This window comes from Ambystoma mexicanum, chromosome 4q, assembly GCF_040938575.1.
Source record: "Ambystoma mexicanum isolate Mex_15411 chromosome 4q, UKY_AmexF1_1, whole genome shotgun sequence".
NCBI classification, from domain to species: domain Eukaryota; kingdom Metazoa; phylum Chordata; class Amphibia; order Caudata; family Ambystomatidae; genus Ambystoma; species Ambystoma mexicanum.
The window spans coordinates 427,691,625-427,715,901 of NC_090928.1; the positions used below are offsets into that span (position 1 = coordinate 427,691,625).

General features: G+C 39.6%; 1 long non-coding RNA gene across 1 annotated transcript in view; it reads left to right on the forward strand.

Annotated features, from left to right (window-relative positions):
- LOC138468531 (uncharacterized) overlaps positions 1-24,277 on the forward strand; it is a 365,884-nt gene that overhangs the window by 185,623 nt on the left and 155,984 nt on the right. The window contains exon 3 of the long non-coding RNA XR_011268307.1: positions 11,288-11,345. This is a non-coding gene — a long non-coding RNA (uncharacterized lncRNA). The remainder of the gene's footprint in view (positions 1-11,287; positions 11,346-24,277) is intronic.

Sequence of the window (24,277 nt, forward strand, 5' to 3'; positions counted from 1 at the left end):
CATTGATTGTTCCCAATTCACGCAACTCCTTGTGTCTCCATCGTTTTTACTGATTTCTAGTCTGTCCAGGGACAGTCTCCTGCTCTCACTACTTCGGGTGACATCCTCAGTGTCATAAGGTTGAGTGCTTTCCAAGCACTCATCTTCCCTTTCCCTTTGGGATATTTGTTCTAGTCCCATTTCCCCGATGCTTCTGGTGTCGAAGTCATCTTCAATATTTGCCCCAATCGTGCCTGGTACTGAGGCGTGGGCAGGAAAGAATTCTTCAATGTCTTCCCATTCTACAACAGGATTGGGTTTTTTAACTTCCCGCTGCAAATATTCGAGATCGCGTGCCCTCTGCCTACGCTTACGTTCTATGACATCATCACATTCTTTGTGCTTCCTGTCCTCTTCTCTGACCTTATCTTCTTCTTTTCTCCTTTCATTTCTACGTTCATTTTCCCTTCGAACTTCCTCATCCCTTCGTCTCCTTATCTTGTCACGTACTCTTTGATCTTCTTCTAAACCTTGCTGTTTCTGTCTGTCCAAGGCATAGACTGCTCTCTGTTTGCAATCGAGCTGTTTCTCTTGCTCTTCGCGATATAGCTGTTCATGCCTCAGTCGATCCTTCCGTCGTATCCTTTCATCCCTTGACTCCTTGTCTTTCTCTTTTCTCTGTGCCTTGTCTACCCTCTCTTTAGGTCTCACATAATCACTTCCTTCCCCATCGAGTTTCAACAATATCTGTCCTCGCATCCATTCGTCCTTTGCGAATGCTATCTCATCAGTCTGCTTTCACCTTCTTTCCATTTCTTTCCCTCTCTCTCCTTATCGAGAGATGCACTAATCTGTGCCTGATCCTTCCTCTCATCATCTCATTTCTCCTTGTCCCTCGGGACTGGGGAGGTAAGAATCTTGTCCTGATCCTGCCCTCGGTTTTCGTCACTACTGTAAGTATGTAACTCATATGTGGGGTTGCTGTACCCTGTGGCTGCTTTAAGCTCTCTTAATGGGTAGAGTCCCTCAGGCTTACTTCCTTCGGTTTCTGTTTCAGGCGGGGCAGGTGGTGTGGTAGGCGTCTCACCCCGCTCCGTGTAAATGTTTAATATCCAGTCAGCAGGTGGCTCTTCTTCCTTCGACTGTTTGAACATTTTCCAAAGTTCTAGAACAGCAAGGTGTTTCTAGTTTTTTTCCTGTATATGTGGCATGCAAGTAAGTCGTCATATGCTGTAAGACGGCTTTGGATAAGGACCCATTTTGTGGCCACTGCATAAACATCTTGTGGGCGGTACCCTTAACCCACTCGGTGCTGTATTTCTTAAGCTTGGGTGCATGTTTCGGCAGTTGCTTAAATAAGTGTGCCAATGGTGTAAATTCTTCCATGCTTAAATCTGTTCTTCTTTCCTCTCAAACACCACTTGCTTCCATGCAATTTACACTATCAACAATATGAGCGAGCACCAAACACTGCAAGCTCCAAACCAATTTTTTCCCGCCAAAACCTTTTACCACCAATTTACTCAAGAATATCAATTCATGTGCGATTCCCTCTCAACTATAGAATCGCGCAAAAACCCTATTTGATTTCAACAACACAAGACCAAATTTCTTACATGTGACATACAACATAACACATATGACAGACACTTGACAGACTAGACAGACACCAGCTGGACACAAATATCTCTGCCTCTAATTTGTACCCCGACATGGAGTTTAAACGAACCCCGTTCACAACATCTTTAAAAGTGGTGGTAGCCTAGTCATCCCTTATTATGTGGGGCTCTGAGTTCACTTTTCTTCTGACCGCTATATTAAAGAGCAGGAATAAGGCGTATCCTCTCTCTTCTCAGGTGTCTGCCCTGGAATCCTCTCTCTTCTCTGGTGTCTACCCCAGTATTCTTTAATATCTCAGGCATCTACCATGGTATTCTTTACTATCTCAGGTGTCCACCCTGGTATTCTTTAATATCTCCATTATTCTCGAGTCATTATCCCCTTGTTTCACTCACCGCTCGCATGGTTCCTCTCTGGATCCTCGGCATCACCGCCTCCGTTACCGCCTCCTTTAGTCTTTCGTCTGTTCCACTGCCCGTAGGAATGGAAGGGTTTATGTTTATAAAACTGGTCCCTTCATACCCACTGCAGTTTTTTGGAGAGATTTAAACTATCATTGTCCACGGAAAGCTTCACAGTCTACTCGGCCAAATTGCGAAGGACTTGTGATATTGCCCAAGACCTAGAGTTACTTTGTGTCGACGGTCAATAGGTATCTTATTTTAATCAATAATCAATAATTGATGGTCAAAGCCATCCTCTGCTACCAAGTGTGCATGAGGGCAGAGCGACCTCTGATGGGCCCATGGGATCAGAGCTCACCCTCGAGTACTTTAAGATGAGCTAGCTGCACCTTGAGGTGGATGGGGTGGAGGATTCTCTTACTCCAACACCAATCAATAAGGGCAATTCAAATGTTTTGGCAAAGGGAAGTCTGTTTCATGACAAGTACAAGAAATGGGGAAACATTAGGAAACCATCATTGATGCGATCGCCCATCTCGCATCAACTCCCCAATCGTCATTCAAACAGCAATTCTTATAGGCAAAATTCGTCATCATTGACGTGTAACACTCGAAAGTTTGTCATGCAAGTCTATTGGTTGGAAAAGGTAACTTAAGTATAGGTACTATATCTGTATATGGTAACAGGGTGTGGGGATTGGATAACTCTTATCGGGTGGGCGTCTACACCCATCCCTCTATATCACTCGTGCTAGATGTCACTACAAGTACGAGGTCTCATTAGTTCTATTAACTATAGGACCCTAGATTACTTGGTCCATTGTGATTGGGTCAGTTACACCCCCAAGCATAAACCTCCACTTTAATTAGCAGCATGCAGAATGTCCACCCAGATCAGATGCGGCATGCCCCAAGATTCACCCTGCCTCCCTTCCATCAATCAGTACTTTAGGGCTATGTGTCAATTAGTTGGCTAAGGATGGCCTCGAAACTGTAGCTTCTTATCAGGGAAAGTTATGGCATCCTCTGGTTTTGGGTGACATCAGACGTTGGTACTTCTTCGCGCTTGGCTGGTCACGTGTCTGTACACCGTGAAGCTGCTTCCTTTTCCATCTATTTGTGTATTTGATTCTCTCTTCGGCATCGCCACCTGCCTGGGCCTCCTTATGTCGACCTTCACGGGCAGGCTGCTATGCTCTTAAGTTTCGATTCTTCGGAGTTGCCGCTCTCCTCCCTTCCTTGGGTTGACCTTGAATTCCTAGGCATGAGCTGCTTCTTGCTAAGTTTCGATTCCGCTCTTTCGTCTGGCTTTGTGCTGGTATATGAATCCTGGCCTGTTTGGCCCCTACCATCCTGGGCTTAATTCTGCTTTCATGTAGAGTGGACTGCACTTATATAATGTGCTTCATTGAGATAGATATATATAGTTGATGCTTGCCGCTCTATTCTTCTACTAAGCATAGCAAGCTGCACTGTTTTCTTAGCCTATGTACGGGCGTTAGCTGGTTGCATATTTTCATCCTGCTTTATGGTTACGTTTCTTTATATTTCGACATCGTCTCTTCTTCTATGTCTGTGATATTTTTATCCATGGTGTTTCATCTTAGTGTGTCATCTTTTGATTGTTTTTCGTTCATCTGTACGTCTGTCCGGGCCCTTGTGTCGTCACCATTTGCCTTCGATTAAGGCCCATTGGGTCTCTTCTGGGACAGTTTGAAAGTAGTCTTCTTGTTGTGTCAGCTGTTGGTATGGTTGTCTCAATGGGTACCGTGCTGCCCATGGTTGTCTGGTAATTGGCACATCAACAGGTATTGCTCTTCCGATGGGCACTGGACAAAGCCCTAGCGCGGCTCTCTGCTGGTTTATTTGCTCATCACACGTCACATATCTCGGCGAGTATGTTCCTGGTATTTCAAAATGGGTAGCTGGCGTGCAAGCCATATCTGGGACCTCCTCTACACTATAGTCCTTAATCCTGTATTCCTCTTGTCAATGGTCCTTGTGGTGTACAACCTTGGAAGCAAAGTGAATGGGTAAATGAGTGAGGTACTTATAGGGAGACCAGGCTTTTACTGAAAAGTTGATGTTGTTTCATGAGTTGTGACGTGTGTCACATTGACTATGACATTCTACTAGCACATTTCAGGGAATGGACATTGTCATGAATCAATATATAGATAGGTCAGATCATTTTACACATACCATAGTTGCTTGCACATTGTACAGTACTGTGATTATTGATTTGAATGCCTGTGTAATTGTCATGCAAATGTCCGGTATTCGGATGCAGTACACATTTCTCCCAAATCAGATGCTTGCCACATACATAATAAGAATGATGTAGGTCTTATACATCTGATGAAGACATTGCAATTGCTACTCCCTAGAGTGTGATGTACCTAATGTTGTTTTCTTTTTCCTGAGGGCCCCATTGTGAGTGTGTGGCCTGTATATATGGGCCTGAATATATGTGAATTCTGAGTGTACATCATGCAGAATTTCCTGCTGGTCAAAACCCTGTGTGTAGTTTTCATATTTCCATAGATGGCCGTGATATTAGGATGTTGTACACATTGCTTCTAACTGTTCTCTTTGTATCTTTGTATCAAGCCCGTGTACTAACATGTTGAACATGGGTTACTGCACAGCACACATGATTATATACATATTGCATTATTCATTGTCAATGAGTAGTTCAGTGCCAAGTAGACATATCATTGGAGACCAATGATGCCTACATGCTTTGATTTTCTTTACACATGCCACAAATGTGACTAGTCCCATGAAGTTGTCATTCATCTTCGTAGGGGAACAGAATTTCATGTATGGGTTATCACACAGTACGGACGTATGTTTTTCTGTTGCATCGTTAGGAGGTTCTTGAACATGTGATTTGTCATGGCTTTGCCTCTGACTTTCCTTGACACCCATTCGAAAATGGAAGGCATTGCATGGATGTGTTTCACACATACACATTGTGGATGGCAGTTCTTGGCAGGCCATGAGATGTATGGCATTGCATTGGTACATCCCTTACCTGGGTCGGAGCTTCATGTGGAATGCACACACCCATTCTAACTTATGTTGTTTTTGTTTGGACAATGGGATGGATGTAAAACTATTGATATGTTAGTGTTGACCACAGAAATGGAGCCATTGTGCTAGTAGAGCAGCCCTGGATGTTTCTGTTTACAAAATAATTTCACTTACAATACATGTGTTTATCTTAGGCCATGCATTTCCTCTTTCTTGTGGGATGTGTAAGTGCTTCTTGCAGTGGTATCAAAAACGTGGGATTGCCCCACACACTCTGTATTTTGTGGCTGTGCAGCAATACGTGTGTCTAGGCAAGGGACATATTCTGGGCGTGTTGTTTGCAATATTTGGTTGTTGCATTGGTACATTGTTTGCCCCCATTTATTTGTGAATCTCTGTCATGCCTGGTAGAGTTATATAACACTATCTCAGTGTTGGGGCAAAGAGTGTGGCAAAACAGGGTTTTTGTTTGTTGGATGTGTCCCACAGTTTTTAAATACATTGCCTTTATACAATATAGCAGGAACATGTTGCTTGCTACTATGACAAAGCCCCTCAGAGTGCAAACAGTTTGTTCACATATGCGATCTCTGCCTACATTTGCACTAAGGCAATACCCTCTTCTGAGCAATAAGTGATCTGTTTAGATCTGGCATTGGGGGTATTGGGTATATGTATAGGGGAAGCACATGAGAAAACAAAGACTGATACTGCAGAGTTATATTGAGAGACCACCCTTAACCTGGGGAGTGCCCCCCTATCAAAGAGCCCCACAACAGTTTGCTTATGTTTCTTTAGGACTCGCCCTATTGATGACTCATTTAGAGCCACATAAGTCGCCCCGCGCCACCAGTGAGCCAAGAACCAGGCCAGGGTATAGAAAGTATATAGATTTATTTAACTGATAAACTCAATGAATAATACATGTACTTATTCACACACACCACCTTCTTTGTGGCACAAAGCAAAGATTTGCACACAATGACTTTCTTTTTCGGAATGCACAGACAAATATTACTTCACCAAAATGTAGCTTAAAAGTAAACACAGGTTTGATTTGAAAAAAAGAGATCCATCACACGTTCAGTGTTGGATACATTAGGTATCACTTTTCCGAGCACTTCTCCACCAGCCCCAAAAACCCAAGCATCAATTACACACAGCACCCTTCTTTTCAAAGGCCAACTCTAGAGAGCGGGGACGGTTTCGAAATTTCAGTTTTCAGACCCCCCCCTTCACTTAAAGGCCTGTGTTGGGGCGATTGGACAGTAAAATGAGGCTGGTTATTAATGTTATTTTTCAGACCCCACGCCACTTAAAGGCCCGTGTTGGGGAATGTGGATAGTTATGAATTTCGTTTTTGTGGCCAAGGTCACAGTTTGTTAAATATAGTGTTTAAAGAGTGGTGACCATTCGGAATTTCATTTTAAGATAAGTATACCTTTATTTAAATGCTAACTTTTGGGAATGGGTTTCAGATGGGAATTTCATTTTAAGGTAAATATACCTTTTATTTTAAAGCACGTTTTTGGGAATGGGTTTCAGTGGGGAATTCCGTTTTAGTGTAAGTATCTTTTGGTTTTTCAACAGATCTCCTTTGGTGATTTTTTAGGCAACTGTCCCCTCTTCCATAATGCAAGACGTTTTTATTCTCTAAGCCCCTCCCATGAAAATGAAGATTAGGTGGTGCTAATTTATGATCTTGAAACCAGGATTGGGCATTTACATTTCTCTCCAACCCTAGGTCCAGGCCCTCTCTAAGGATTGATTCAGGAGTCTAGAACATTAATATTGCAACTCCCATTTGAAATTTATATTTGTGTTTCCATGTCCAATTCTACACAAAAAATCCAACGTGGCAAGACTTTACATTTCACAAATAACTATGCCAAACCATATATATTCTGCTTCAGCTAGGCAGAGCGGATTTAATAAAATGACAGCTGTGTTCACACCATGTTGCACTGGAACACTGACATTATTTGCCCTTTACACAAAATGTATAATAGTTATAAACATAAAGTTTTATCTCCAAATACCTAATTGTAGGCCCCATCAGCTCACCAATTCAGCAATTTTTAGATTCCGGACATTTTCATGGCAGACAGAAACACTTTTTAGATTACTATTGCAATTCCATAAATCGCATTTGTGGATACATTTTATTTCAACAAAGTCGCCTTGAAATTTTCTTTAAAATTACATATGAATGGACGCAGTGTGACTTATCGTTGCTGAGAAAGACAATAGTTATGATATTTAATTTAAACTAATGGGAAATCATCAGCATGTATGTAAATCTTAACTCCCATTTCCCCATATAGGTTTCCTTTCTCTTGAACTGCTGTAGCCTCTTGGGTGCAATGTTGGTTTAAGGCTGGGGTAAAAGCCATTACATTTCTTTCTTTGAGAGTTGGTGGGCTGAGGAGATACTTATCATGCAGCAGACGGTTCATCTCTGCCCTGTGATGCCATGAGGCCATGCTTACATCTGTCATTTTGTCTTGTAATCTTAAATTGACCACAATTTGTATCTAAAACTTTAAATTTCCAAGTATTTTCCCCATCCAGGGCTGGGTCTTTGTTGATCTGGCCCTGTCGTAAATACTTTAGTTTGCATCAGCTTCACAGAAATTGGCCTTCCAAATAAGGAGCCGTGCAGGCCTTGAGAATCCGCCCCCAACAACAAGAAACATGGTCTGTCTCGGGTCTCAATGAGATTTACATGTCACCTGTGAAAACAAAATAGCATTTTGAATTGTTGCAGGTATTTTGCATGCGAAACATCTTATAAATGTTAATACATTGCATCTCGCCAACACACACCACATTTTTTCCCTGATATATGTATTTTAGCTAGGGAATTATCATTTTTTGTCTTGATTTAAAACTGCAAAACACACCTGCAAGGCCATTTTAGTTTCAGTATTTAAAAACCATGCTTTTCACGTAGAAAGGGCCTTTGATTTTCTCTTGAAAATGCAAATTAAAAGCTGCTTTTTCAGTTCGACCTTTTACTTGGTAATGTAAGATAGGCCTTTAGATTTCCAGTTCTCGGCCATTCACATCTTTCCATTTGATCTCAAACCTTCCTTGTGTTACTTGCAGAAACACGTGCAGTCTGCATTACTAGGCCCATTTTCAGTGTGAACGTTTTTGAAGGCTGGCAGGTCCTTTTTCCAGTGGGTCTCTCAGTTATATTTCTTCAGGCTGTGATTAAACCCCACAATACAAAGACTGATAACCGCAAGGAAAGGCAATCTGAAATGGCTCCTTGTCATCTTCTACTAAATGCAGTTGCAGCATTTAGATTTTGAGATGTTAGATTTTGTAATATTTTTGGAATTAAAAAATCATCATGTGGATGCGCTACATTGATGACCTATCCATTCTGTGGACGTGCCCAAAAGAATATCTCCTTACATTTGTAGATTTCTTTAATCAAAATTAATTGAATGTAACTTATTCCGTGAATTGCAGCACTAAACACATCCCATTTTTAGATTTGCTTATTTTTGTAGTGCAAAACTCCATCCAAACTAAAATGTACTGCAAACATATTGCAGGTAATTCATGTTTGTATGCTATGCCATTCCGTCATAGTAGTAATATTACTAATATTTCCCATTCTGAATTTTTACGGGCCATACATAATTGCTCTTTGGAAAGAGATTTTGCATCTTGTAGAGAATATATGCAATCCCATTTTATGAAAAGAGGCCATACTACTTTGGTTAATTAAGACATTTTGAATAAAGTATCTCAAATGACCAGAACTGATCATCTATAATCTAATTTCAAGGGAAGTCGTACCTGAGACCTGTTCCGACCTTTGGCTCACAATGCAGGAAAATACAAGGTATTGTTAATAAACATTGGCACTTCTTGAGAAAAGACAAGACACCACACTTGGTCATTTGTGACCATCCGAGTATCTGTAACAAACATGGAAAAACATAGGCAACTAGAAGTCATTACATCACACATAGGAGTTTCACTTGGTTAACTGATTCACTTGGTTCTTTTCCATGTGGGTCTTACTCATGATGTACATTAACAATTAAAAGTGATTTGATTTCTATCCCTCAATCTCCATGTAAACCTTATATTAAACACCATATTGACTGTAACCCCAAATTTGTAGTCTAGTCTACCCTTGCTCCAAACTCTAAATAGGAAGTATATTACTTAAACTATTCGAACACATTAGAGCAAACAAAAAGGCAGAAGCAAATTATTCAGTGGCTATCCACTTTAGGGAATTTTACAACAAAGACAACAACCTTTTAAAATGGATTGATTTATGTGTGGCAACTAAATATACAAGGAAGGGGAATAGAGAACTAATATTAAGAAATCTGGAAACCAAACATATAATAGGATGCAATAGTAAATCACCAAATGGTTTGAATGTTACAAAAGGGTTCCATGTGTTCATGTAGAATCAGTAAATGGTTCACTATACCTTCTTACTATAAATAACCTGCAGCGTTTGTTTGCAATGTACATAACCTTTTCATTGTTACTCTTCCCCTCAGGTATACTTACATGGTTACATGTGCTGCTGAACTCTTATTCTTTTCATCTATTATCATGAGCTATCTATGGTAACAATAATTTTCCAATTAGCTATTTGCACTAGGCATTCATTATGTTATTCAAGGCTTAGACAAAATTACAATGCATACATTTAGGGGTTGATTAACTAAGAATTTTCCAGTGGGATTGTGCCTTTGTAAAACACGTTTGTTACTCAGCCCCATAGTCTTTTGCACTAACTACATTAACATTTATCCCAGCAATTATTGTGTACAAAACATGCTCATGCTTTACATACAATTACCCTCCTCCCCCTTTTCTGTGAGTGGGTGTATGTTTTACTGTAGTATATGAACCGTGCACTTTACTGTGTCACATTAGCTGTATTTGACCGTGTATGCCATCCTTTGTGCAATTTGGGACTACAAAACCATTTGGTATTCATGGGGATTACAGTTTGGAATGATGTTGTTTTTTCACAAGTGGTATTTAAGTGTATCCTTTTCTATAGAGTAATATTTGGTTTTGGGTAACCATGAGTAAGCTGCAAGAGAAGTGAGGATTACAATTGATTTTAAAAGATAATGCTTGCTGCCGTGTGCTTTCCATAAGCAGCAATTTATGATTTCTGCTATGATTTTAAGCCATGATATCTCTGTTTTCATTGTCTAACTGACTTGCCTCCTAGCCCCTTGTTTCAGTGTTTGTGCAGAGTGCCCACCCACCAGCAATCACGGACAGGTTTTTTTTTTTTTGCTTCTCGCCTCTCTCCACATAAAAACAGATAAGGTTACTACTTTATACAACTTAAAGTCTGCAAATGCGTAATATATGCACATTAAAGTCTAAACATGTACTTCTCAGCAAGCCAACTACAACTGCAAACCAATGAGAAAAGTCAATTATTTGTATGACATTTATCAAAAAAAAGTGAAAAGCTTTCTCATGTATTTGGCCAAATAAAATTCCTTTTAGTATATTGGCAAATACTTAATTATTCTTTTGATGCATTTATGGATTAATTCATAATATGAAAAGTAAATCCACAAATTCACATTGCCAATATGTCCCATTGTTTTACTAATGGATTTAGTAGTTATTGGTGTAAAAACAGGTTAACTATTAGCAGGAGCGATTTGCAATAAATCGTCAAATAAAATTACCTATTTCCCTCAAAACATTCAGCGTCATTTGTTTTTATAATTTCCTGAAATCTTAAGAAAGTTAAACTCAGGATAACATTCGAAGGCATACAGACTTCATAACCAATGACTACTCCTTTTTAGAATTCGTGTAGCATCAGCATGCAATTTAGAATGATTTCACTCTTTTCTGTGTTCAACTGCTTGCATGAACAAGTGCTGTAAAGTTGTTCCATCAAAACTGTAGGCAGCTAAACAAGTTGAAGCTGGAAATACAATTGCTAAAAGACTGCTAAAGGTTTTGCAGACAAATGTAGAGATTACTTTTATTAAGCAACATTTACCTTTCCCTGCTTTCTGACTTATTTATGGTAAATTGGGATTTTCTCAAATGAATTCATTGTAATCATGCAAGAATGTATTATCTATGCGTTCTACTATTTTTTTTTAGGATGTTGCTTCGTTCCTTGTTTATTTTGTTAATTAAATCATGGATCGTTTCATTATTATTATCTTGCACTTGAATCACTGTAGTCACCATGCATGGCCGCTTCTCCCTCATTTTAGAAAATGCGTTCACTTGGAGGACCTAAAACATTGAAAATGGAGTCGGAGAGGCAATGAGGTATGTAATCAGTGCCTTGATGTCTATGCTTTACAAATGTAAACATAAATAAATAAATAAATATTGATTTTCTGCATCTATTAGGTTTTCCTGTTTGAGTTCTAAGTTTAACATAGCTACACATTGTTTAAACTCTGCACATTTAATAATGAAGTCTTTCAAATTTTGAAAAGTGTCTTTTAACTATTATATCATTTGCATAGTTCAGTTCAGTTTTTAGCCACCAGCATATAAATAACTGAAGAAGGCAAATATAGTACAGTTATGTTTTCACTGTGCTTCTTACACATTATATTGTTGAATGAGACCTCCGCCTCTTGTTAAGTTTAAAATAACAACTTTCAACATTAGGAAGAACAAACATAAACCTCCTCACTTTCCTGCCTTGCCAGAGTAATTTTCATTGGGCATTTTATTTTGAACTATTTTCATACTGTCAGGCTCTATGTTTTCTATCATTTCTACTTCCTAATACGTTTTTAATGCTCCTGCTACTTCTGCCTGATAACGTGAACATATCTGCTTCATGCCTATACTTTTCTGATAAAAAGCAGTTTCAGTTACCCTATGTGCTGCCTCATATGTACAACACGCTCAATGTGACAGGATGCTATCTCCGAAGTTAACTACACTTGATGCAGGTGACATTTAATTTGAAATGTCTTCCCATCGTTCTTGTAATTGTGCTGTTTCTGCATTAGTAATACATGAAGTTCTGATTCTGCTTACCGGCATGAACATGTTTGCTACAAACTAAATATCAATGTTAGTATCCCATAAACTAAGGATAATTGGACAATGATCATTATTGTACTCCAGTTCAACACGATGAATGTAATCTTAATAACGTACAAGATATGGAAGCTTTTAGCGCAGAAACACAACATCGTCACTCGATACTCTCCACTCCTACCTGCAAAATTCATACCAGGGATCTCGTTGACGTCCGAAAAAGTGTACCTCCAATGGCTAGAGAAACTTCAAATTAAGAACCTCGGGGACCTATTCACTGGTGACAGTTTCCTGACCCCCGATCAAGCGAAGGAAAAAGGTGGCACTACCTCGCTAGACATTTTTATCTACTTCAGGGTACGCCACACTCTGCGAGCAATCCTTCCTACCTTTCCACAACAACCCCAAACATGGCAACTCTTACACTCAGTAATTCAGTCTCAGGGTGAAGGGAGACCCCTCTCTCAGATCTACAAAACCATCACTACTGACACATCTCCCACTATGTCCCGAGCCAAGATTAGATGGGAAAGGGCCCTAAATATAACTTTCTCCGACACCGATTGGTCCTTTATCCTTAGACAGACACAGAAGATTGCCCTCAATATCCGCCTCAAGTTAATCCACTTCAACTACCTGCACCAAACGTACTTTACACCAGCCAAAGCAAAAATACAGCATCCAAATTCATCCTTCAGTTGTGAGAGGTGTGGATTGGCATCTGCAAACTTCTTTCATCTAGCATGGGACTGCCCTAAACTGGCCACATTCTGGCCCCAGGTGCTGGAAATCACGAGCAAGATAATCGGTGAGCCGATTCTCCCAGCCAACACGGCAGCGCTGCTGGGCATGACCAGACTGTTGAAGGCCCCTACGAGAAAGCTAGCAGGCATCCTACTGACACTGGCTCGCAGAAGAGTCGCCATGGCATGGAGCCGTGGTCCTCCCCCAACAGTCACCGCATGGCGCAGAGATATTCTTTATTGCCAAGATGTCGAAACAGATTTCATTAAGCTGCTGCCACAACATGCACGCCCACCCGACATCTGGGGACCCTTAGTAACCTTTTTGATGAATGAATCAGCGGGGGCTCCTGCCTCGCCGACCAGTTCTCAGTAGAAGCTGTATCCTCTCGTTAATGGCAACTAGGGAAGTTTCCCTTCTCATACCAACCGCTGACTCGATTTCATACTCATGGACCTGGGGGAGTATACACAATATAGGGGCCGGGGGGCGGGGGGTGGAGGTAGGGGGGGAGGTCGAGGGGGACATGGCTAGGCTAATTCCACCCTAATGTGGGTGAGAAGTTGTTTGTTGTTTGAAAATAATAAAATAAAAAAATAAAATAAAAAAAAAAAAAATTATTGTACTCCAGTTCAGAGCTACCTGCAATTCATAAAGTATTATGGGAGTGTTGCACTTTATATGATGTTGAAAAGCAGACAGAGGATCACTCAACATATTTTTAGTTATTTGCTTTTGCAGAAATTCAAAGCGAAACCTTTTATAGCAGCATTAATTATTTTCTTCATTTGGAATGTTTCAAGTAACATTTATTTAAACAAGTCCCTATTTTATCTTCACTCTCGTGACATCATCGAGTAGCTCCTTCTGCCCATCAAACAATGTGAACGTGTGGAGCATCTCTTGATTGATACTATTCCCTTGAAAAGTAATGGCTGACAGGAAATAGGGCTGAGTATGTATGATAATTTAGCAGATTTTAACACTGATGGAAATGGATGATTACAATGTTTATATGCATTTTTAAAGTAGAATGTTTGATATGAGGTAATGTGTTGATGTGGGAGAAGTGGTTATTTGCCATTTTTAAAAGAGTATTATTTAATTCCAAGCATTGTGCACAACTAACAGCTAGAAAACAAGTTGGCGGTCCTACATTTTGTAACATACCTAGTGTAATGTCTATATCATTTTTCCAAAATTCATGCACGTTAGTTATAATGTTTTTTTAAGCTAACTTCTAAAATGGTATTTTTACATTGTACCTGTTGTACTAAAGTTGATACTATGATATTTTTAAATTGTTCCCTGTATTTAATGTATGAGACACACCATAACACAATGCAGCTAGTTCACTTTCATTAAGTAGATGGAACTGCAATTATGGTATAATCAAAACCGTGGATCTACAGAATACATACAACTGGATCAGTATTCCTTTGAAGAAATTACTTCTTGTCTGTAAGCGATTATGTCTCTATGGCCAACTGGAAATAATTGAAGGAATGCTGCTTCTTCTAAATATTTCCAAATGTGTAACATTTGAACTTGAGTCTGTCACTTATAATATAGTTTGAAAGAACCCCCCATACATTTACGAGAGGGCAATTGATGATTATTCTTCATGTACATTTTCCAATCTTTTTCAAACAATTTTATTTTGAAAGTTGTTCATTTAATGGGACACCACTGTGTGTTTCACTCCATTAATTAGCATTACAAATGTCTTTTATTTGCCTGCATTACTTGCAATGTTACACAGTGAACTGTACTGTACTATCTAATGGTAGGTATACAACTTTTATATTTAATGCATTCAATAACTAATTGGCGGGCCTTATTCCAGATTCATTATAGTTTCAATAGATCATACAGTTTGAATAATTACATTTTCATTGATGTTTACATGTTTAATTCCATCTAAAATTAGAGGTGCTTTCATATAATTAGCTTAGCTATACATCTACCTGGTAATTTGTTTTCATTTCATGTGTGTATAAAATAAAAACACATTTGGAAACAGTCATTATAAGTAGCTCTGCCATCAACACATAAATTGGTAAGCAAACAAAGAAAATCACAGTGTGTTCTCCTGTTTTCTTTCAAGGAATGAAATGTTTTTATTGCTTTTCTATAATACAGACATCTACAGCATGCACAGGTATGCGTATGGGTATTGTTGTATTTCTAGATTATAACTTAATCATCTTTCTGTACATTGGATTGCTCCAAATGTCTTCATGAGTTTCTTTTGAAAAGAAGATGAATTCTGATTTTTCATCATCAATCTTAACTCCAAAACTTGTTTTATATCAACTAACACATCACTAAAGGTTTTAACATATCCCCTTCTAATTAATTAATTGATCCTTGTTAAAATTCTGTGGAGTATTTGCCACACAGATTTTCCATAACATATCATTACTTTGAATAACATTCTGATATGATGAAAAATACTTGGACATATGGTGCCCATGCATGTTTGTATATTCCTGAGTGGCACATGGCTATAGATTTTGAAAGATAATTATTTTGTGCTTAATGTGACATTTACTATGTTTGTAAATAAAATGTTCATAAAAGGCATATGTTGCTTGTGTTATGCTAGGCATTTAGAAACAAGACAATTCTTTTGCATTTTTTAGAACTAACACGGCTATTTGATCACTTTATGTTATCATTAGTTTGTCTTATTAAAAGCTCCTCTTTTTTTACCACTAAAGACTTTAAAATCATTTCCTATTGCCGAAAGATGGTTTACTTTGTACCTTTGTTCAGCATAGTACCTTTTGGTAGACAAATTATGTAATCTTTTATCTGTCATATGTTTTCATTCATACATTTACTAACCTTTATCACTGGATTGGTAATAAATGTTGCATGGTTTTACTTGATTTGCTGTGTATTTAAACAACATGTTTTAATTAAAAAGTCTGCCACCTTTACATATATTACTTTTGGACATTATGTTGTTAATCATTTTTTTAAAGACTTTAACACACAAAATAAACAACATCATTATCTGTATTAGTGAGCTATCAATTAGTTTTACTTTTCTTCTCTTGTTTCCTACATTAGCTGTAAAATCATTGCCATTTTTCTTTCTGTTAGGACACTATTTGTAAATGTGCATCTCTTAGCAGTTTATGTATTGAAGTCTTTTAATAAAGAGCATTTGGTTCCCATATTATTGGTTTTCTTTGTAAATTAATTTTATGGGGTGGGCAGAAAGAACACTTTTCTTAAAAGTACCTTACCATGACGTTCATTATCAATATGTGTGCAATCATCAAAAGGGTGCCAATGACTGTGCCTAAATAATAAATGTCAATTAAAATATACCAAAGAAAAACCTGACATAGTAACAATGTTGCATTCTTCCAGTGATTATAAAAGTCTACATGTTTGAAATGTCGATTCGAATACATCTTTCAAACAAAGAGTTTACCAGTCTCTTGGTCATCTGCCATAGTGATTCCTTTCCATAAAAAGGGACATCTCAATATTCCGGACAATTTTAGACCGATTGCGCTGCTAGACATGTCTGCAAAATGTTTGGCCTCATTATTTTTAAGAGAGCTGTACAAATTTATTTCATCAGGCACATTCTATCACGTTTCAGACCGTATTCAGGAAAGGAATGGGTACCCAATTGAATGCCACAATTCTAATGCATTTGTTATCAGCCTCGCGGCAGGTGAATAATGGGCCAATCTACATGGCACTTCTAGATCTCTCCTCAGATTTTGATAGCGTAATTAGGGAGATCTTATGGGGAAAAATGCAAGCTTTCCAGATACCAGCCCACATTATTGCCATGATAGCTCTATTGCATAACAACACAAATTATAGGGTGAGAATCGATCAAACTGGGCTTCTAACCGACCCTATGTTTACATACATAGGTGTAAAACAGGGGTGCAACTTGGCGGCTACCTTATTTAATTTGTATCTAGCGGACATTGACAACCTTTGATCACACTGTGTTTCTTTTCCGGTCAAACTAGGGGATTTGCGCATTAATTGGTTGGCCTCCGCGGATGACGTGATCCTCTTTGACCGGACTCCATTCGGGTTGCAAAATGAACTGCATCACTTTTCTGTGAGAAACACAATCTTAAGATAAACTCAGCGAAATCGAACATTCTTGTCTTCACTAATGAAAGAAAGATTACATTTTACTGTTGGCAAAATAATGGGATCGTGATCCCACGTACATTGGGTATGATCTATCTAGGTTAAACCTGACAAATAATGACTCAATAATAAAATGGCAAACAGCGATTTCTTTAAAAATAATGCCCTTGATCACTTAGATGAAGATAATACATCAGAAGATCTGTAGGTTTTCTCTTATTCCGCTCATTGAGTTTTACCTTCTTAAGTGGAAGCAATCATTCTTTATGGTTTAGACTTATGTACTTTACCTATTGGACCTTTCCTGAATACTATCCAAGGCATGATTTGGAAGAAGGTCTTTCATTTACCGTACTCACTGCCGAATTCTATTATCGTACAGGAATTAGGGCTCACATTACTAGCTTCAAATTTCTTATGGCGAATTTGTCAAACTTTGCAAAAATGTTACAACCAATCCATAACTCACTATATGAAGACGTGGCTGTTATGACAGAGAATGGCAAACCTAACTCGCTGCATCTGGCTTGTAACTTGTTAAAACAGAGTCTGGGAATGGTTGCAATGCTCCCAGAAGACTTGATGGCACATCTTCAGATTGTAAAAACGTAACTCTTTCAATATGATTGGGTAACTACCTCAGACTTGATTGGAAACTACAATTCGCAGGTAGAATATGCAAAATTTCGCCATAAGCAGAAACCCTATCTTTTATATATCAGGCAGGTTCCATCCTATACTTTTAGACCAATGTACATGCACTTTAAATTCAATCTGCTACACACTAGAGCACGCATGAAATATTGGAAAAACTCTAGCGGGCAGCCGTATGATGTGAATTGTAGATTTTGCAAATCACACAATGTAAGTGAAACATTGAAACATCTTGTATTATATTGTGTCTTCTTTGAAAACAGTAGGCAGAAATATTTGGGTCTTTACTTAAACCTTGATAATGGTGTCACCCTAGAAACATTATAGACACAATGTATGTGGGACAAAGGAAATCTCTAATACTGGCTCTGGTTCATTTCTTGAAAACTATAACAAACAATCTTGAACATGAGAAGGTTGTGGTTGTACCTGATCTATGTACATAGCATAACTACTCTATTAGACATACTGGATAGCTTTTTTTATGAAATGCTCTTTGTGAGGTTCGAAGGAAAATATGGGAAGGGAACAAGAATTCATGTAAAAAACGATTTATATCGATATGTTGAAAATATGATAGGCAAACCCTAAGAAAAAGTTGTACAAAATATTATTCTGAAGGAATTGTTTTGACTTTATTATTTCTGTTGACTGATTTTATATGTAATGAATTTACATTTTAGGTATTCTTTTATTGTGAGTTGTATGTGTTGTGAATATGTTTTGTCATCAAAAACAACAATAAAAAAGTCTATATATACATGTTTTATGTTTGTGAATGTGTATTTAGTCATTCTTTAAGGATACATAATATACAGCACCTAAATGAATTGATGTATGAAAAGTATACAAAACTACCGAAAGTCATTACAACATTTCTATGTAAGGTATGTTCAAGTATATGGGCACAAAACAATGTTTTTCCAGAATTCAATTAATATAAAACAGAATATTTATACATAAAGGTTTCCACATTAGTTACCCCTTATTGATTTTTATTTGTATTATATTCACCACAGGAACTGGTGAACCCTCAATGTTTCTGAAAAATGGAGAAGGCACACAACCCATAGAGATAATATTAAGTAGAGGGTGTCTGCTATCTGTATAGAGAAAATATGGTGACAATGCCAATACTCTGACCTTGTCAAGAGAGGAGGGGAGGGGGGTCCCTTCTCTGCAGGGCTTGGGAGGCCTAACTCAGGGAAATCCAAAGCCAGTCCTACTCCTTCGCTGGACGATGGCAGCTGAGAGGGCCCTAATTTCTGTCCCCACCTTGTCCAATTGTTTTGTTTGTGCAGTCCACCTTTGTCTCATGCAATACCTCATTGACAAGATGCTTGCCAGTATTATTTGGTTTCTCCTAATGACATCCTACCCCAATGGGAAACCACCTAGAAGCACCTGAGGGAAAGCAATGATTCAGCCCTGCATGCCAGTCTCCAGGAGACTGGGACTCCACCACCAGTAACCAGCTCCCCAGGATTCTGCAATCCATCAGTAGCAGAGAGGGACCAGTGGAGAGCAAGGGGAACTGCATGCCACCAGTATGCTTTAGACAGGGAAACTGAGTGGCGCTGCTTATACCCACGGTGAGCATGCACAGCCACTGCCAAATCCTCTAGACTACCCCCTGAATTGAACCTCCCAGGCTGCCATTGCAATTCCACAGTGGCCTCATGTACAGGAAGTGAGCAGGGATCAACTTACTATTTGTAACCTTCGCTGTAAACAACACGTCCTGGGTGGGGAAGCCACGGCCAGATTTGCTATGGACAAAGAGCCAAACAAGAGAGGAGGAAGCAAGATTAGGTGGATTATTTGGCTGAAGCTAGAGGAGGTGAAGGTGGAAGACCGAAAGACCAGCGAGAGGAGGAAGGACCGGTGGAGTTTGGAGGTGACTTCTGGAGATGGTGAGGAATGACTAGAGAGTGAGAGTGAAAACGGTACTGTATTGTGAGTTTGTGTGCTTGTCCATCAAGTGTAGTTAGAAGGGTACGTGTATGTGTGTAATGAACCCAGGGCCAAAGCTCCTGCTACACCCCATAAGTGAGAAATTGATAATCAAATCGCAAAACACGTGGACAGACATCATGCATAAACACCACACCAAGAAGGGCGCCAGTATTTCAGTAAGAATATCATCAAGATGGAAGCCAAATGAGCCACTCAAGGAAAGACACTAGAGGCAGTGCAGTGTTCATGAGCCTGTAATAATCCCACCCAACTGTTTGCACATGCCTAGCCATGCAAGTTCCCTGCTTGCCACAATGCTTACTGTGCTCCTGCTCTTCCTGAGTGTCCTGTTGCGACCCGTGGAACAAGAGAAACATATGCAGCAGCAATAACTCCAAAAGTGCATCATATTAAGAAAGACTGCAATCTGGTATTCCTGGGAAAGATACAAGAAACACAGTAAGCTCTTTCTGCTCGCTGATGTTGGTTTTCTGCTACGTTGCAAACTCTGAACATTGCACATCTCTTGCGTGGTGAGCCTGATAAGTGGACAGTGAAGCAATGTACCACTCCCGTGAGGTCGTACAGGCTCACAGCCTACCCTTTCACTTGAACAACATCTGTGAAGCTAACGGATCTAGGACACGCCACACAGAAAAGAAAGTAAAACAATTGTGTGGGGCAGTTTTTTGGGTGAAAGTAGGGCAACATTTTATGGTAAAAAACAGAATCAGAATACACATCAGCAAAACAGGCTTTTGCACCTCGACCCAAAAATAAATCCTTGTGTCCAAAAACGTGGAAACGAGAGATTTCTTTTGAAACACTGAGGTCTGCACCCTTGAAAACCAAACAAAAGGGTGTATTCTTTGACATATTGTAGGTTGGCACTAATCAGAGCTTTCAAGTACTGTGATGCTAAAAGCCAATGCTGGGATACACAAGCCCCAGGCCATTCCACAAGTCTGGTTCTGTGATGTCTTCTATGCTAATATTGTGCTGGGGAAGACAAAAGTGTGAAATCAGGAGTGCTAATGGCCCCTTTCTCTGACAACCCACAGCTCACTGGGAAATGGCTATTTGCATTCCAAAGGCCCCCATTCTGTGTACTCGCTACGGTAAATGCCTGCATCACGTAAGCCTGAAACAGTGTAATGTATGCATACTTGCAGATTTTATTTACAAGATGCTTGTGTGAAACAATTCTGTCATGTCAACACCAGTAGTGCCATAAACAGTGGCTGGTTGTCTTGTGCATGTAAGAATTTTTCAGGCATCATGGTGCTGTCATTGTTTACAGACTACTTGATTTCGGAAACAAGGGGTGCTTTGAATGAATGTTGAAAATAAGAAAAGGGAGTGTTTTATCAAAATGGGGGCTACCATGGATACAACATTTTACTGAGAGTGCCACTGCTGGGACACTGATGCACTTGGCCATTTTCTCCATTGCTTGAATAATGTTACCTTTGTGAGTATGCAACCTATTTCAACATTAATCAATGCATCTAGTTCCCAACACCTCATAAGTATGTATTGCTGTTTGCTAAGTAGCTAATCACTACCCACCTTAACTGCGGTTTATAAACTCACAAACTCAGAGGTGGTTACTGCATGGAATACAGGTGCATGTATATGGAAGGATGAAAAGCGGTGGGTTAATATGTAGAGGTGACACAGGTGGACGGGGAAGGGGGCGTCAAAGGGGTGAAGGGGTGAACAAAGGGTCTGTTTCACACCAGGATGCATACACTTTTGCACCCAGGCCCAAACGTGCAAAGAGCATTAAAAAAAAAAAAAATACATCGCTACAATTCCTGCATGTCTACTGTCAGTTCAGTTATGAAAGGCTTACTGGTTTATGTGTAGATATGTTACAGCAATCATCTTCATTTCTGCATCGATTTGAGTTGGATTTGATGCGTATTTGTAAGGTACCTATACAACAAATATTATAAGCAGGTGCCACAAGTCATAAAGTTGGTATGGAAACAAGGGGAGTAACCAAACAATAACAATAAATAAACAATAGTAGTCCTACTAGGATTTATCACATTTGTATCATTCAAGTGCACTTAGAAGTGAAGGTGCGAGGGAAGGGTGGGGGTGATGGTGGACCAAGGTATGGACAGGAGCAACTTGGACCCCAGGAGGGGAAGTGCCAGTGTGTGCCATGGGAGGAGGCTACTGGCTAAGTGCTTGGAGGAAGTGAGCGGGAAAAGCGCAAGAGAGCTGTGATGTTCTGTTGGCAGTTTCAGTTCAGTTAACACCATTCCCTTGATATTTTGGTCAGTAGTTGTGATGTACTGGTGTGTGAGGCCATGTTGGATTTGTTTCATATTTGTGGTGTAGTGAAGTGCGTGCGGTTTGTTGTGCAATATATGTATGGTTGTGCTTTGTTTACAGTTTGAGAGGCGTAAGCAGAGGGATGCATTTTTTGGTGAGTTGGTTAGTGGTGGGGCTCCATCGTACCTCCTCCGCTTTGGCTACGTGCATAACGCTTCCCTGCCAGTGTTGCGTATTGTGGTCTGTTAGAGGGTATCCTTCCTATATTCTGTGCCGGCTATTTGCTTTGCATGATTAGGTGTGAACCTAATTTATATTCAAGTGCCTCAGGCTGAAAAAACTTAAAAAGTGTGCACCAATCTAGCTTTTATTCGAGATGGTTAAAGGAAGGCAGTAGCAGAGGACATTGCAACTAAGCTAGTTTGGCGATATATCTCTCTATATATACATAAAAGGGAAATGTGTGGGTATGTGTGTTTGTCTGTTCGAAATATTCCGCATACTTCCCAACATGCTACAAACCTGATATTTGGCATGTGGGTAGGTTTCATGGTGTAGACAATGTAACACGTATAAAATATACATGTTTCTAATTTTCTTTTTCTAAAGTGTTTTTTCAAGCATTCTGCTCTGCTTAGATATGTGTGTGTGTCTGTTCGAAATGTTCAGCATACTTCTCAACATGCTACAAACCTGAAATGTGGCCTGTGGGTAGGTTCCATTGTGTAGACAATGTAAAAACTATAAAATACAGATTTTTCAAATGTTTCTATTTTTAAAGCGATCTGCAAAGCTTGGAAAAGTGTGTGTCTGTTTAAAATGGTCAGCATACTTCCCAACATGCTACAAACCTGAAATGTGTGACCTGGGTAGGTTTCATTGTGTAGACAATGGAAAAGTGTAAAATATACACTTTTGTGTAATGCCCCGTTGCTTCCGGCAATTCCGGAGCTGGTAAATCCCCGCGAGTGTGGCAGCAGCCTGCCGGTTTTACCGGCACGGCTACCGGCAGACTCGTAATGAGGCCCAATGTGTTCACACTAGCACCTACAGGAAAGACTAGCAATATTGTCTACAAATAAGCATTGGTTTAGTTAATTAAATAAACTTCAAACTAGAACTGATGTAGGAATTACTGTGTGGAGAACCAGTACTCCTACTAGTAAATAAGAAAACTAAAACTAAATGTGCCCAGGGTCACACAGAATGCCAGCATTCACCAAGAACATGCACTCATGAATGTACTCTCTTGCTGTTGGCTGATGATGCAATCTTGATTTTTAAGACCCCTGTTAAACCCCTGTTGGGCTAAGATGACAGGTAGACATCTATCATAAGGTTTGTCTTGGGAGTGGACTCACAATAAATATACAAAAGACCAAAGTTATGGTGTTTAGTCCAGTGATTGGCAAGAAGAGACCTAGGTTGAGGTGAAGATAAGGGGTCAAGTTATTGAACAGGTGGACACTTTTGATTATTAGGGAATTAGATTTATGCTAGGGTCCCCGGGTCTGCCCAGATAGAGAAGGCGGTAACAACCTTGGACAGAACAAGCAATGCCATATTGGAATTGACCCGTTCTTTGGGTGGTGGAGCATTGTCCCCTTCGCTCTAATTGTACAACATTCAAGCAAAGGCTTCTGAATATTGAATAAAGGGTCTGATATTTGGGATTATGTTAACTGCACTAAACTTCAACTAATTGAGAATTTCTTAGTTAAAAATCTATCATGGGTACGTAAGAGCACCTCGAATATGGCTTTGCATATCGAATAATCGCAGCCACTTTTAGCTGACACATTGGCCAGTAGACCAACTCTGTATTAGATACGACTCTGGGCCACACCAGATTTGACCAAATATAGAGATGCTATATGTGATGTGGTACCACAACCAGCTGGCTGAGACATCCAGTGGTGTAACCACGTTAGGGAAGAACTGAGTACTTTGGGCTTGAACCATCAATGGTCTGACCCTGTCTCTATAAACTTGCAGAGGAAATCCCTGATTGAAAATGACTATCTCTTAAGGTCACAGCGCAACATTGCTAGCTACTTTCCATCATCGGCCCAGGACCGGGAATATCAAAGTTGTAAATTAACTTTGGGCAAGGAGGTTTACCTGGATAATATCACCATACTACTGGTGAGATCATTGCTTGTGAAGCACAGGTTGGGACTGTTGACCTTGACATGATATGATATGATAGTTTATTTATATAGCGCCTATACACAATGGGCCTCATTACGAGATTGGAGGTAGCCATGGAGCTATTAGCTCCATGGCTGCCTCCAAAACCCTTCCGACTACGTCCTGGTGAATAGAGCAATTACCGGTCCATTCCGAGGTTGGAGGGACCGGTAATTCCCCATTCACCATGGCCATTCCCCATTCCCATTGAGCCCCCATAGGGCTCAATGGGA